The sequence below is a fragment of the Equus asinus genome, chromosome 3, assembly GCF_041296235.1.
Source record: "Equus asinus isolate D_3611 breed Donkey chromosome 3, EquAss-T2T_v2, whole genome shotgun sequence".
In the NCBI taxonomy this organism is placed as follows: Eukaryota; Metazoa; Chordata; class Mammalia; order Perissodactyla; family Equidae; genus Equus; species Equus asinus.
In genome coordinates this window covers 13,191,124-13,203,403 of record NC_091792.1, presented here as the reverse complement: position 1 = coordinate 13,203,403, position 12,280 = coordinate 13,191,124, and the positions used below count along the sequence as shown (strand labels likewise).

General features: G+C 36.6%; 1 long non-coding RNA gene across 4 annotated transcripts in view; it reads right to left on the bottom strand.

Moving 5' to 3' along the window:
• Window positions 1-12,280, bottom strand: part of LOC106847275 (uncharacterized) — a 107,193-nt gene that overhangs the window by 18,435 nt on the left and 76,478 nt on the right. For all 4 annotated transcript variants that reach the window (XR_011501872.1, XR_011501871.1, XR_011501869.1 and 1 more), the window contains one exon: window positions 71-171. This is a non-coding gene — a long non-coding RNA (uncharacterized lncRNA). The remainder of the gene's footprint in view (window positions 1-70; window positions 172-12,280) is intronic.

Here is a 12,280-nt window from a genome sequence, read left to right as displayed (position 1 = left end):
AGATCCTCTCATCATTTTTATGGGGTTAGTTTTGATAGTTTCCGTTCCAACTCCAGTCATTTACACCTACCACAGAGCAGCGAACCACCTGCACAGCCTGATTTGATCAATGCAGGAACATATGTCTGTGCCTTTGACATGTCCTTGAGCCCCTGAGTTTGAGTTTTCCTTCTGGAAAATAAAGACAACAACAATTAGGTTAACCACAAGAATATGTTTACATTTTTTCACTCTCACACACAAATATAACATTTTAAAATTTTTCACTTAATAAGTCAATAAGAAACAAAAGAATATGTTTGCTAAATATATTTGCTTTGTCACATTCCTTGAGAATACTGGATTTCTATTTTCTTTTTGGTATATCATATGGTATCAATCTTTCTTATTATAATTAGGATCTAGTTTCAATTGTTCATTTCTATGGAGTTTGGGTATATGGAGTTCAGGTAATATTGTTAAAAATAAGAGATGGTATAGGCTGGTCCGGTGGCACAGTAGTTAAGTTTGCACGCTCCGCTTCAGCAGCCTGGGGTTTCCTGGTTTGGATCCCAGGTACAGACATACACACCGCTTATCAAGCCATGCTGTGGCAGGCATCCCACATATAAACTAGAGGAAGATAGGCATGGATGTTAGCTCAGGGCCAATCTTCCTCAGCAAAAAAAGAAAAAAAGAGGAGCATTGGTGGCAGATGTTAGCTCAGGGCTAATCTTTCTCAAAAAAAATAAAATAAAATAAGAGATGGTAATAGCAGTAAGAGTGACGCATTCAATTTCTGTGTCCTCCAGTGAAGTAATGAAAACCTGTATCCCAGGGGCTGGAGGTGGGTCCTGGATTCGAGTCTCTGTGCTTCACTAACTGCAGAGCCTTCTTGGCCAAGTCTTAGGAACTCACTGGATCTGAGCTGTTCAGCTTTAAAGCAAGAGACATTGACATTTTAGACTTTTCCACTTTTAAACCTGCTGTGAGCCTATGACATATTTAAGGATCTACTCTACAAATAATATAAGGTGCGGGAAACAAGGATATTGTCACTGTCCTCAGATAGTTAATGACAAACATAGCGTGGAACAGAAGTAAGAAGCTAAGGACAAAGACACTGGGAGTAAAAAGCTTAGCTCTTGCATTAGTCTGCTTGGCTGCCAAAACAAAATATCACAGACTTGGGGGCTTAAACAACAGAAATTGATTTTCTTGCAGTTCTGGAGGCTCGAAGTCCAAGATCAAGGTGACAGCAGGGTTGGTTTCTGGTGGGACTGCTCTTCTTGGCTTAGAGACAGCCACCTTTTCCCAGTGTCCTCACATGCCTTTCCTCTGCACACACACAGACTCTCTGGTGTCTCTTCCTCTTCTTATACGGACACCAGTCCTGGGGGATTAGGGCCCCACCCTTATGACCTTATCAACCTTAATGACCTCACAAAAGGCCCCGTGTCCAAGTACCATCACATTGAGGGTTAGGCCTTCAACATTTGAATTTGGGGGGCATGCGATTCAGCCCATAACAGCTCTCTTTCAGCTCCACCATATAGAGCTAAATGACCCAGACCAAATTGTTCAACCCTTGATTCCCCTTTTTCTCATGGAGAAAATAATTACGCATTCTTCAAAAAGAAGTTGCAAGGGTTGAATAGAATAAAAGTTTGCAGTGTGCAATGTTAACTATAATGCTGAAGAAAAATCTCAATATGACTACGAAAATGATTAGTGCTGGGAATGTTAAGTGCATTTGGAGTTGAGAACAGTTAGCATAATCTACGGACTGGAGTTGTCAGAAAGAAGGCACTGGGGCTGAAACAGGAATATATAATCTTAGTTATTAGTAATTGATTTTTTCATCACAAAGCCTCGAGTTCAAATCTTGTTGTTGATTTACTTACCACGTGAATTTGGACAAGTTTTAAAATCTTTTTAAGCTGCAGCTTTCCTATCTTTAAAGTGAAAATAATAATATTCTATCGGCTATCATAAAAGTGATAATATAACAACTTAATGTTACTAGTAACTTAATAAATATTAGTTATCAGTAAAGGACCTTAAAGGATAGGTGTAAAAATGGAAAAGTTGTGTCAATGGGACGGGGCAAGTGTGTTTAGTGAACACAGAACAGACAGGGAGTAATGGAGTTACATTGAACAGAAAAAATGATATGTTGAAAACATAAGATGGAGTTAAGGTAACAGAGTTTACTGCATGATAGACCACTCCAAAAACTCAGTGGCTTAAAACAACAATTATTTATTGTCACTGGGTTGGCTGGCCATTGACTGATCTAGACTGGGCATGGGTAGGTAACTGCACTTCGAGCTACTGGTCTGGCTGTGTTGGGCTCACGTACGCTTCACGTTTCTTTCATCCTCCCTGGACCAGCAGTCTAGCTGAGCCATGTGCCTCTTGCAAGAATGGCAGAAGTGCAATTTGGCAAGCCCAATAGCTAAGTGTATTTCACGCTTCTGTGTCTTGTCTGCTATGACTCTATTGCCAAAGTGAGTCACATGGCCAAGCCCAATATCAAAGGGTGGGAGGGCACTCCACCCACCACAAGGTCAAAGCAAGTCACAAAATGAGATCAAGGCAAAATCAAGGGAAAGGAGGAGGAGTGAATAGTCTTGAACAAGAATATAATATACTACACTAACAAATACAATGTTTTATCTTGAAGGCATAAGGGAAAACTCTAAAGTCTTTTTGAGCAAAGGAAATGAATGGCATCCATGTGTTTCGGATAAAAATAATCTTCTATAGGTACATTATGGAGACTGAAAGAAGAGAATCGGGGAGGCTGGTTAAGAGGCTAAACATTTCAGCCATCTGGAAGGTGAGAATCTGAGCTAAATTGCGGGTAACTTGGCAATCATGTCTCTAGGAAGGGTCAGATACCAAGATCACTTCAAAGTAAGAAGCCACGAGACTTAAAATTTGTTCAGATACAGGAAAAGAGGTGAATGTTGGAAGAGCGGTGGAATCGCTATCTATTGCTACATAACCAATTACCCCAAAAGTCTGTGACATAAAATAACAATATTTAGAATCTCAGACCGTTTCTGTAAGCTGGAAACTCATGTACAATTTAGCTTGGTGATTCTGGCTCAGGGTCTCCCATGTGGTTGCAGTCAGTCAGACAGACGTCAGCTGCGGCTGCCATCTAAAGGCTTGACTGAAGCTGGAAGACCCATTTCCAAGATACACATGGCCGGCACGCTCCTCTCCACATGGTGTATAAAGACTGTCCTCACATCATGGTGGTTAGTTTCTCCCGGAGTGAGTGACAAAGAAGCCTTTTATGATCTAGCCTCGGAAGTCACACGTCACTTCTACCACATTCTATTCATTAGAAGGGATTATTAAACTCAGCACACATTCTTTTGAAGAGAAGAGTGTCAACGAATTTTTGGACATAGGAAAATAAAACCACCACAGGAAAATAATCTACAGTATTTAGTTTTAGACTTATCAAGTTTGTAATAAGTATAGCTACAAATGGAAATATGAAATGGAGGACTTAGCTATTGAAATGGAATTCGGGTCATTTTTGGAGTTATCTACATAATTACAGTAGTGAAGACCTAAAGGCAGTTGAAAACACTGAGAAAACCAAATTAGAAAGAAAGGAATAGGGTTGTAGGTACAATTTGGGAGGCGGTGGAAGAGCAGGGCGATATCAGACAAGAATATAAGAAAACAGAAAAGGGTCTGTAATAGCAATTTTATGTAAAAATCAAGGATAGTGAAGCCATTGATGTTCTCCACAAGGGCGATGACATCGCTTTAGTACCAGATCACCAAGTGACCAATGATCAGAAGAGCTTCTTTCATCAAATAGACTTTTGGTTTTCTTCCTCGGAAGCTGAGAAGAAGGAGGAAGATAGCTAACAGGCGGTGAATCAGGAAATTGTTCAGAGCTCTGCACAAAGCAATTGAAATACTGTTAACCCAGCACTACCTACATTCAAAGCAATTTTATCGGGTGTAAGTCATTCTTGAGACAGCTATGAAAGAATATTCAGGAGAACTATGTCTGGATTACATAGAAAGAGTAAATTAATGACAAAACCGAAAAGCAAAACAATACGTGTGGTAGTTAAAAGGGAGTGGGTTTGAAAAAGAATTTTTTACAACACAATACAGTGTAGTCGTGTGGAAAAACATATCACAAGTCAAACTGTGAAGAAGAGAGACTGCTGAGCCTGACACGTGAGGTCTCTCACAGGGTGTTCTCAAATGTGCCATAGTGGTAAAGGCGATAATACGGAAACACCCCTTCTTTTTATCTATGTTTCTTTAGAGCTTTGCAATTAACTAAATCGACCTCATTCTAAAATATAAGGTAAAACTTTCTACTAAAATTCCCATCAAGAAGACAACAGGGTTGTCAGACAGAAAAAAAGTAAGAAATAACTTTCTCCAAACCAAACTTCAGCAAAACTGTGAACAGATTCTGTGTGATTCCATTTCAAACATAAGGACTGACAGGCATCGGGTTGACAGCCAGGTAGAAAATGAGATCGCCTTATAAAATTCCTCAGTATCCATGGCCTGGTTTTCAAATAACTATTACATTCTTAGGTTGGGTTTTCTATAGCTGAAAGAACCCTTTATTTTGTACTTTTTCTCCAGGCAAAAGGGTTCTAAGTATTTTGCCTAAGGGTTTTGGTTCTTTAAACTAAGAGAGCAGTGCACCAGCCCCAAACCCCTGAAACACAGGAGAGGAGCTTCAGCGTCAACGTTCTAAAGAAGCTAGGCTGCCTTTCCACAAAGTGGCCTTGTGATGTCTGTCTGTCTGGGTTCTGTGCAGGTTCAATTGCTTCATTGAAAACATAATAAAACTATGCAGAATGGAACTTGGTGACCCTGTTTCACAGTTTTCCAAAGCACAAGAAAAGAATCGAGGGCATTGAAAAGTGAGTCCCAACTTTTATGGGTTTTCTTTCCCCCAGACCTCAGACAACAGCATTGTCATGAAGCAGCAGTATTCCTAAAGGGGAGCCTGGACATTGATATGCAAATGGAGGCTACAAACATCCCATTTGGCTTCAGAATTCCTGTGTCTAGCACTGTCACACAAATAGTTTTTGAATCTGAGCAGTTTATTCAGGACCATAAATATGTGTTTCACCCTGTGAACAAATTCTGTTTGCTCACAGAGTTCGCAAGCAGTGAAATACAAGGTGAACTATAAAACAGCCCCATTTGACGGCATGCGCCTCTAACCAAGATACATTTAAATGGACCAGATTTTTATTTACAGCTTAAGATTTTTAATCAAATGTGGCATATCCTAGATATAAGGTTTTTTCAATTATTATTTTAAGGTAAGTCCTCTGTATTGAAATAACTTACTTGCTTTTTAAAACCAGAAATGTAAAAACAATCTTAGTTCCTATCGTTACCATATTATTCGTAAAATCATAAAAGCCTTACTATTGCTTCATCACAGATCAGTGACAGGGGAAGAAAGAAAAATAATTTTTAAGACATCTGAGGAGGAGATGAAATGAGGGTAGAATTTACTTCCAGGAGCAATGTGAATTAACTTTTAAAATCGTTTGAGAAAACACTTCAACCACCAGAATTCTCTTTAGCCCACAAAATTTGTCTAGGCTCTCCCCACATTTCCCAGTGCTCTTTCCGGCGTCTTCCTCTACCTGCTCCCCCTCCAGGTAACTGCTCGCATGTGGCAGACGCACTGAATTCCCACCACTTTACACACCATTGAACACTCATAGAAGAGTAGAAGGCAGAAGACAGGAAAGTTCTCTTTTTCTATGAGCTCCATGCTGATTCTCTAAAGCACTGAACCCAGGAGGATGCGTTTATTTTCAGAACAAATCAACGCTGAAAAAAATCATCAGAAAAATGTAAGATTCCGAAGGAAAATATAAAGCACATACACTGACATGGATGAGTCTGACAGAGTACCTAGTATCAAAAGAGAGACCAAACTGCTTTAAAACACCTCTCACCAGTAAACCCCTCCTCGGATGACTATGAAATGATTAAAGAAACCTCAATCCTGTAACTACGCTGCACACTGATGACCACAGAGATCCCCAGTCTATTTTGATGGAATTTTCAAGATAAGATTGCATGGTTCCTTGTCCTATGCCAAGGCCCTCATTCTTGACTTTTCTTCCCTCTGTTCTTTATTTACTCAAGATGATGGTTCCAGACATGGAAGTGGAAGGGGGTGAGTGGGTCGGCGGGTGAGCAGGAAGAGTTGATCTCTTGGAAATTTTAGGGAAGTCATGACTGGCTACACTTTTGAGACTAGAGCATTTTATTCCTTTCTTTGAACATCATTATTAAATTACAGAATTTAAAAATTAGCAAATTGCTGTCATTTCCACTCTTATACTTTTTAGATGTTAATCCTTATTAATTATTTCATTGAAAGCATGCTAGAATGATAAAAATCTCTCTATATAAATAGCTTCTGAGGGTAATTCTTAAATCTCTTAAGTAGGGATGCTGTATTCCAGATCTATTTAAGGGAAAATAAATAACGTTTATGTGCTTTCCCCAAGTCATTAATTTGACCTAATTGAATAAAATGAGAAGTTATTACAATATATTAATATAATATAATATCATACTACTCATAATATATCAAGAAATCCTATTTTCTTTCATATTAGTTAATTTTAATCAGCTAATAAAATCCATTGTTTGGAAAATTGACTAGAAGAATGGTGAACCTATCATAGCTAAATGTTATAAATAGTTAACATCTCAGATAGTCTAGTTTCACATAATAAAAAAGAAAGGCAGTAAGGAGATTTTTAAAAAATCAAAGAAAAACAATTGACATTTCAAGAAATTGTGAGTAAATATTCGTTCACTTCAGATTTTAAAAGGAAAGAAAAACTGTTGATTGCTCCATTGGGAAAAGGAACATAACAATTTTCAGGAAGGAGGATGTTATGATTATGAATCAAGGCTTTCAATGCCAAGAAAACTTTGAACATTAATTTTCTCAAGTTAAATTTAGGAAGTATCAGCGTGTCCTTGTTTTTCTTCTCTAATTTTCAGCAATGCCTAATGCACGGCTGTTTCAGAGTTCTCAATAGTGTGAGCTACCAAAGTATAACAAAGACAAGGGACAACTTAGGAAAAGGGGTAATTGATGATTTGTATTCCTTTCATGATTATTTTTATAAATTGTGGAGTGAGGATGCAGCCAAAAGCATCTTGGAACATCTCCTGACCTTGAAGGAGCCTTTCCTGCTGAAATAACCTCCCAGTTTGTGTTTATTTGTTTCTTTCTATCTAGTCTTTATTTCCTGGAGTGGTTGCAAAGAATTACAAACTGAAAATTTGGAGAAATTTTTCAAAAAGATAAACACTTCTTAAACCATTTCCCTTTGCATTAACTGTATAGGTCTGAATATTTGTGTTATGTTCTCTTGGATATTAATGACATCTTCTTAGTTTTAAATGTGTGCATTATCTTCTACCGTTTTTTCCTAGGATGGGAGTTTATTTGAGGTAATGGTGCCATCTGCTGGACACAAAATTAAAGACATGACAATTGCTCCACATGTGAAAAGTCCAACCAAGCGTAGCCCTTTGTAAAAACACTCATTATTCTTTTCACTGTACCCAGAAAAAAGTTTCAGTCCTGTTTTCAATTGGGCAAGCCAGGAAACACAATGAAAAGCCATCTTGGAATATGAGCCATCGCAAAGATAGTTTAAAAATACTTTCAATGTTCAACAAAACAGGGATTGAGTATCCGGGAACACAAGATGAAGGGCGCTTGGGAGTCTGCCTTCAAGAGACTTGTAGTATCGTGGATTGATAGGTCAAAAGAAATAGATGCAACAACATAAAAATGCTCCAATAGAATGATAATTCCAGCATTTAAACATGTGAAAATTAATGTAAAGATATACTTATTCTTAGAATAACAAAGAGAATATTTGTTCTGGGATTTTAGACAGCTGTCTACTTTTGCAATTTAGAAAACTGAGAGTAAAATTTTAATTTCTTATTCAAACCATATTGCTAATTAGTGCCAAAGCTGAAACCAGAACCTAGATCAGCTAGTGCTCCTTCCATGGTTTCTCTTTTCTACACAATAATTTCTTACTGTTTATTTTACAGATGACAAAGTGAAGGTTAAAATATTAATAAAAGTATAGGCACATAATATGTGATAAAAATAATATCTAAAAGAAAATGCGGTATATATACAATAGAATATTATACAGCCATAAAAAAGAAGTAAATCCTGCCATTTTCGACCCTGTAGATGGACTCAGAGGCAACTGCATTGAGTGAAATAAGTCAGATAGAGTAAGACAAATATCATATGATCTCACTTATCTGTGGAATCTATATAAACAGAAATCATAGATACAGAGAGCAGATTAGCAGTTGCCAGGGGCAGGGAGGGGTGGGAGATGGGTGAAATGGGTGAAGGTGGTCAGAAGGCACAAACTTCCAATTATAAAATAAATAAGTCCTGGGGATGTAATGTACAGCATGGTGACTATAGTTAATAATACCATATTGCATATTTGTAAGTTGCTAAGAGAATAGATCTTAAAAGCTCTCATCACAAGAAAAAAAATTTTGTAACCATGTGTGGTGATGGATGTTAACCAGACTTACTGGGGTGATCATTTGGCAATATGTACATACATTGAATCATTATGTTGTCCACCTATAACTCATATATGTCAATTGTATCTTAACTAACAATAGTTATCCAATAATATCCAAAGCATAAAAAGCAACGAGAAAGAGTATTTCAAACTCTTCTCACAGTTTTTATTCATACATTTATTTTTCTTGTTGGCTAGTTTAATGTATGTCCTTTTCCGCTAGATTATAAGACTGCATACCAGAGCTTAGCAGAAAGCCTGACATAGGCACGATAAGTTTGTGGTAAATGAATGAATGAATGAATGAATGAATGAATTCATCCTAGACTTGCTTGTGTTCTCTTAATCTAGTTTAGCCGATAGGTTGCTGAAGGAAAAGGAAGACTGGTGAATACGAAAGGAATGAATAGAACTTGACCGGGTAATAAAAAAGTCTGGAACTTGCTTTTATTTTTTTCAGGTACAGATTGAAATCCCTATGGATAATTTAGCTGTACTCGAATATAGAAGGATTAACACTGCCAAAAACCTTGATCAAACTAAAATATATTCCATTCTTTTCTCTCTTTAAAAAAATAAATATTACTTTGGATAAGAAAAGACATTAAAAAACCAAGGACAGAGGGAGGTAGAGAAAAATGCATTTTCCTTACTCACAAAACTGACTATTCCCAGCTTTAGACACTGTGGTGATTGCAAATCAGTATTAATTTATTTAATCCTCAAAACATCTCTAAGAGATAGATATCATTATTAATTCCATTTTAGAGAGGAGCACACTGAGGCACAAGAAGTTTAATAACTTGCCCAGGATCACGAAGCTAGGAGGTGAAGTGTCGCTACACACACAGGCAGTGGGGCTTCAAAGCTAAGCTCTTGCTCACTACACTAGTGTTTCTCAAGATAGGTTCCAAAGACCGTCCAGGGAGGGTCTGAGATGCTTTAAGGGAGTCTATAAAATCAAAACAACATTCATCAAATATCCAGGAGTTATTTGCCTTTTTCACTCTCATTCTTTCATAAGTGTGCAGTAGAGTTTCCCAAAGGCTACCTGTTGAATGACATGGAAAAGGCTGAGTACAGATAGATGTGGGGATCCAGCAATCTTCTACCAAGCAAAACATTAAAGAGACTTGCAAATATGTGCAACAGCGTCCCTCTCCTCACTAATTATTTTTTGTTTTAGAAAAATGGTTATTTTTCATGAAAGTATGTATTCACGTTAACATATAATAGGTTTGTTGTTAATTTAAATGAATTAATAGTTTTAAAGACCTCAGTTTTAATTTCTTCTACAATAAGTATCTACAGATATAATCCACTTAAATATATGCTCCTTGGGAGCCTCAACAACTTTTAAGGGTGTAAAGGAGTACTGGGACCAAAAGTTTGCAAGCCCCACACTATACTCGGGTAGAATGGATACAAAATAGCGTTTTGTTTTGGGTGCTGTTTTCACATTCACGCTAGCTTATAACTCTCACAGTACAAATACAGGCCTCAATGAAATAAAAAATGATGAGGTGCCACTGATCTTTGAGGACGCTTATTCAATAGTCAACATCTTAAATGATAAAACCACAATTTCATAAGTCCATGCTGCTTCAGGCCGAAGCTCAGTTATATGAAAGTCATCAACAAGAATAGAGAAAAATAAGGTTGCAATGGTAGGCTGGATTAGCTCATTTAAGGTTTTGAGCACTAGGCTAAGCATGTATTTCTACATGCTATAGAAAGTTAATTAAAATTGTGAATATGAAATAGCACTAAATGAAGTTTGAAAGAAGTATATAAAGTGAATTGGAGATAACATACTGAAGGTGGAGCAGAGAGACAAAAGATAGCTAATTGAATGGAATAAAAATTACTACAAGAAAGGAATGAAAGTCCTATAAAAAAATACTACAGAAGTTGGAAAAGGCTCAGAAATTACTTGTAAATCTTTCAAATATATAAAAGATTATTACATAAAAAATATAACTCACTTTCCGTCATAATGCCTGAGTCCTCTTATGGAGAAATGGACTTAAATTTCAGTCAAATAATTTGGTTAAATTATAAAGTAAATTATTGATCATTGAGGATGACTATATTTTGGAATATACCATAAACCAAATGCCAACAACACATCTCCCTGGAAATATAGCTGTTACGGTCCTCATGATTATTGGCTGGAGCAGATATCTGTTGAGAGGCAGTAGAATGAAGAGTGTGGTGAATCACAGCTCAGAAGTTCTGGCCTCATTGTGCCATCTGTTAACTTTCTCACCAGTAAAATAGACACATTCTGAGCATCTTTATTTTCGTATCTCATATGTTTTTTATAAGGACTGTCTTGTACACAAAGGCACATGGTAAGCATAAAATACTGTTCAACAATAGATGTGTATGATGTTGACATACAATGACAACTCAAAAGTCCACCCATTCGTGTGATTTTATGAAAGCCTAGTATTTATTCTTCTTCTATTCGTCTGCTTTATTCCAGAGTCTGGGAACAGAGTGGTGAGTAAGCAGATAAGACCTCAAGCTTACAGAAACACAAGTTTTTAATAAAAATATCTAGGTTTATACAGGGAATCTATTTGTCCCCAGATCTATTAGCATTAACAAACATAAGTGCAAAAGTTACATGGAGTGCATGTTAGATGATATTTTCTTGATGTTTTTGTGTGTGATTTTGTAAAAAGTTTAACAAAAGAAGATAACTTCAAAATGGTGGAAGTTACAGAAGTTTGCAATTTGTTGATGGGTGTGTTCCAAAAGGTACAATGTATAGCCTGAATTTTATCCAGACAAAAATCACAAAAGAATTCATTAAAAATAAACAAAATCAAATAAAGTTGGTAATTTAATCAAGTTTTGTGGTTGATTTTCTTAAAATTGACTCAAATATGTTAAAAGATAATCCCCTTTGAGAGGACTGCCTAGCTTTGCATTCTATCCTATAATGAAAAGAGGTAAGGATATTGTATACACAGACATAAACAAAAATTCTGCTTATACATAAATACATATGCTGTATACACATATCTTTGAATAGAAGGATTTATTTAGGTGAAATATAGGCTTTTGAAAAATGTCTTTAAAATTTTTCTTTCACATAATGAAATACAGTAGAATAAAAGATCATTTTACAAGACTATTTTATTGTTGCCATCTTTCATCATATTTGAAGAGAAACAAGAAGTTACTCTCATGGCAATTCCAGGCTCTGATAAGCAATACTATTTGGGTTTTCACAGCAGATGTAGCAATAGATAATAAGACCGCCACTATGTGAATAAGCAGATCAATGGACAGTAAGATCAATAACAAAGACATTAAAGGCCTTCCTCAAATACACTCACTCACACACAGAACTATTTCACAAAGGCATATAAACTTAAATCATTTGAGATTAATTCCCTAATGATCAATTGCTTTGCAAAGTAAGAAGAAAGAACTATGGACTTAAGTTGGTGACTTTCTGCCTGTCGTGCAATGGCAGGTATATTTCATATTACACATACCGAAAAGGAAACTCACGTATTTCCTGCAGGTGCCAAAGCCAGGAGGATAAAGTCACATACTTAAGTTGCATTGTGATGCTAAAAATATTTTAATAACCATGGACAATGTTTATACCAGCAGACATTGAAAAAAATGATCCAAGCCCTGTTTACATTTAA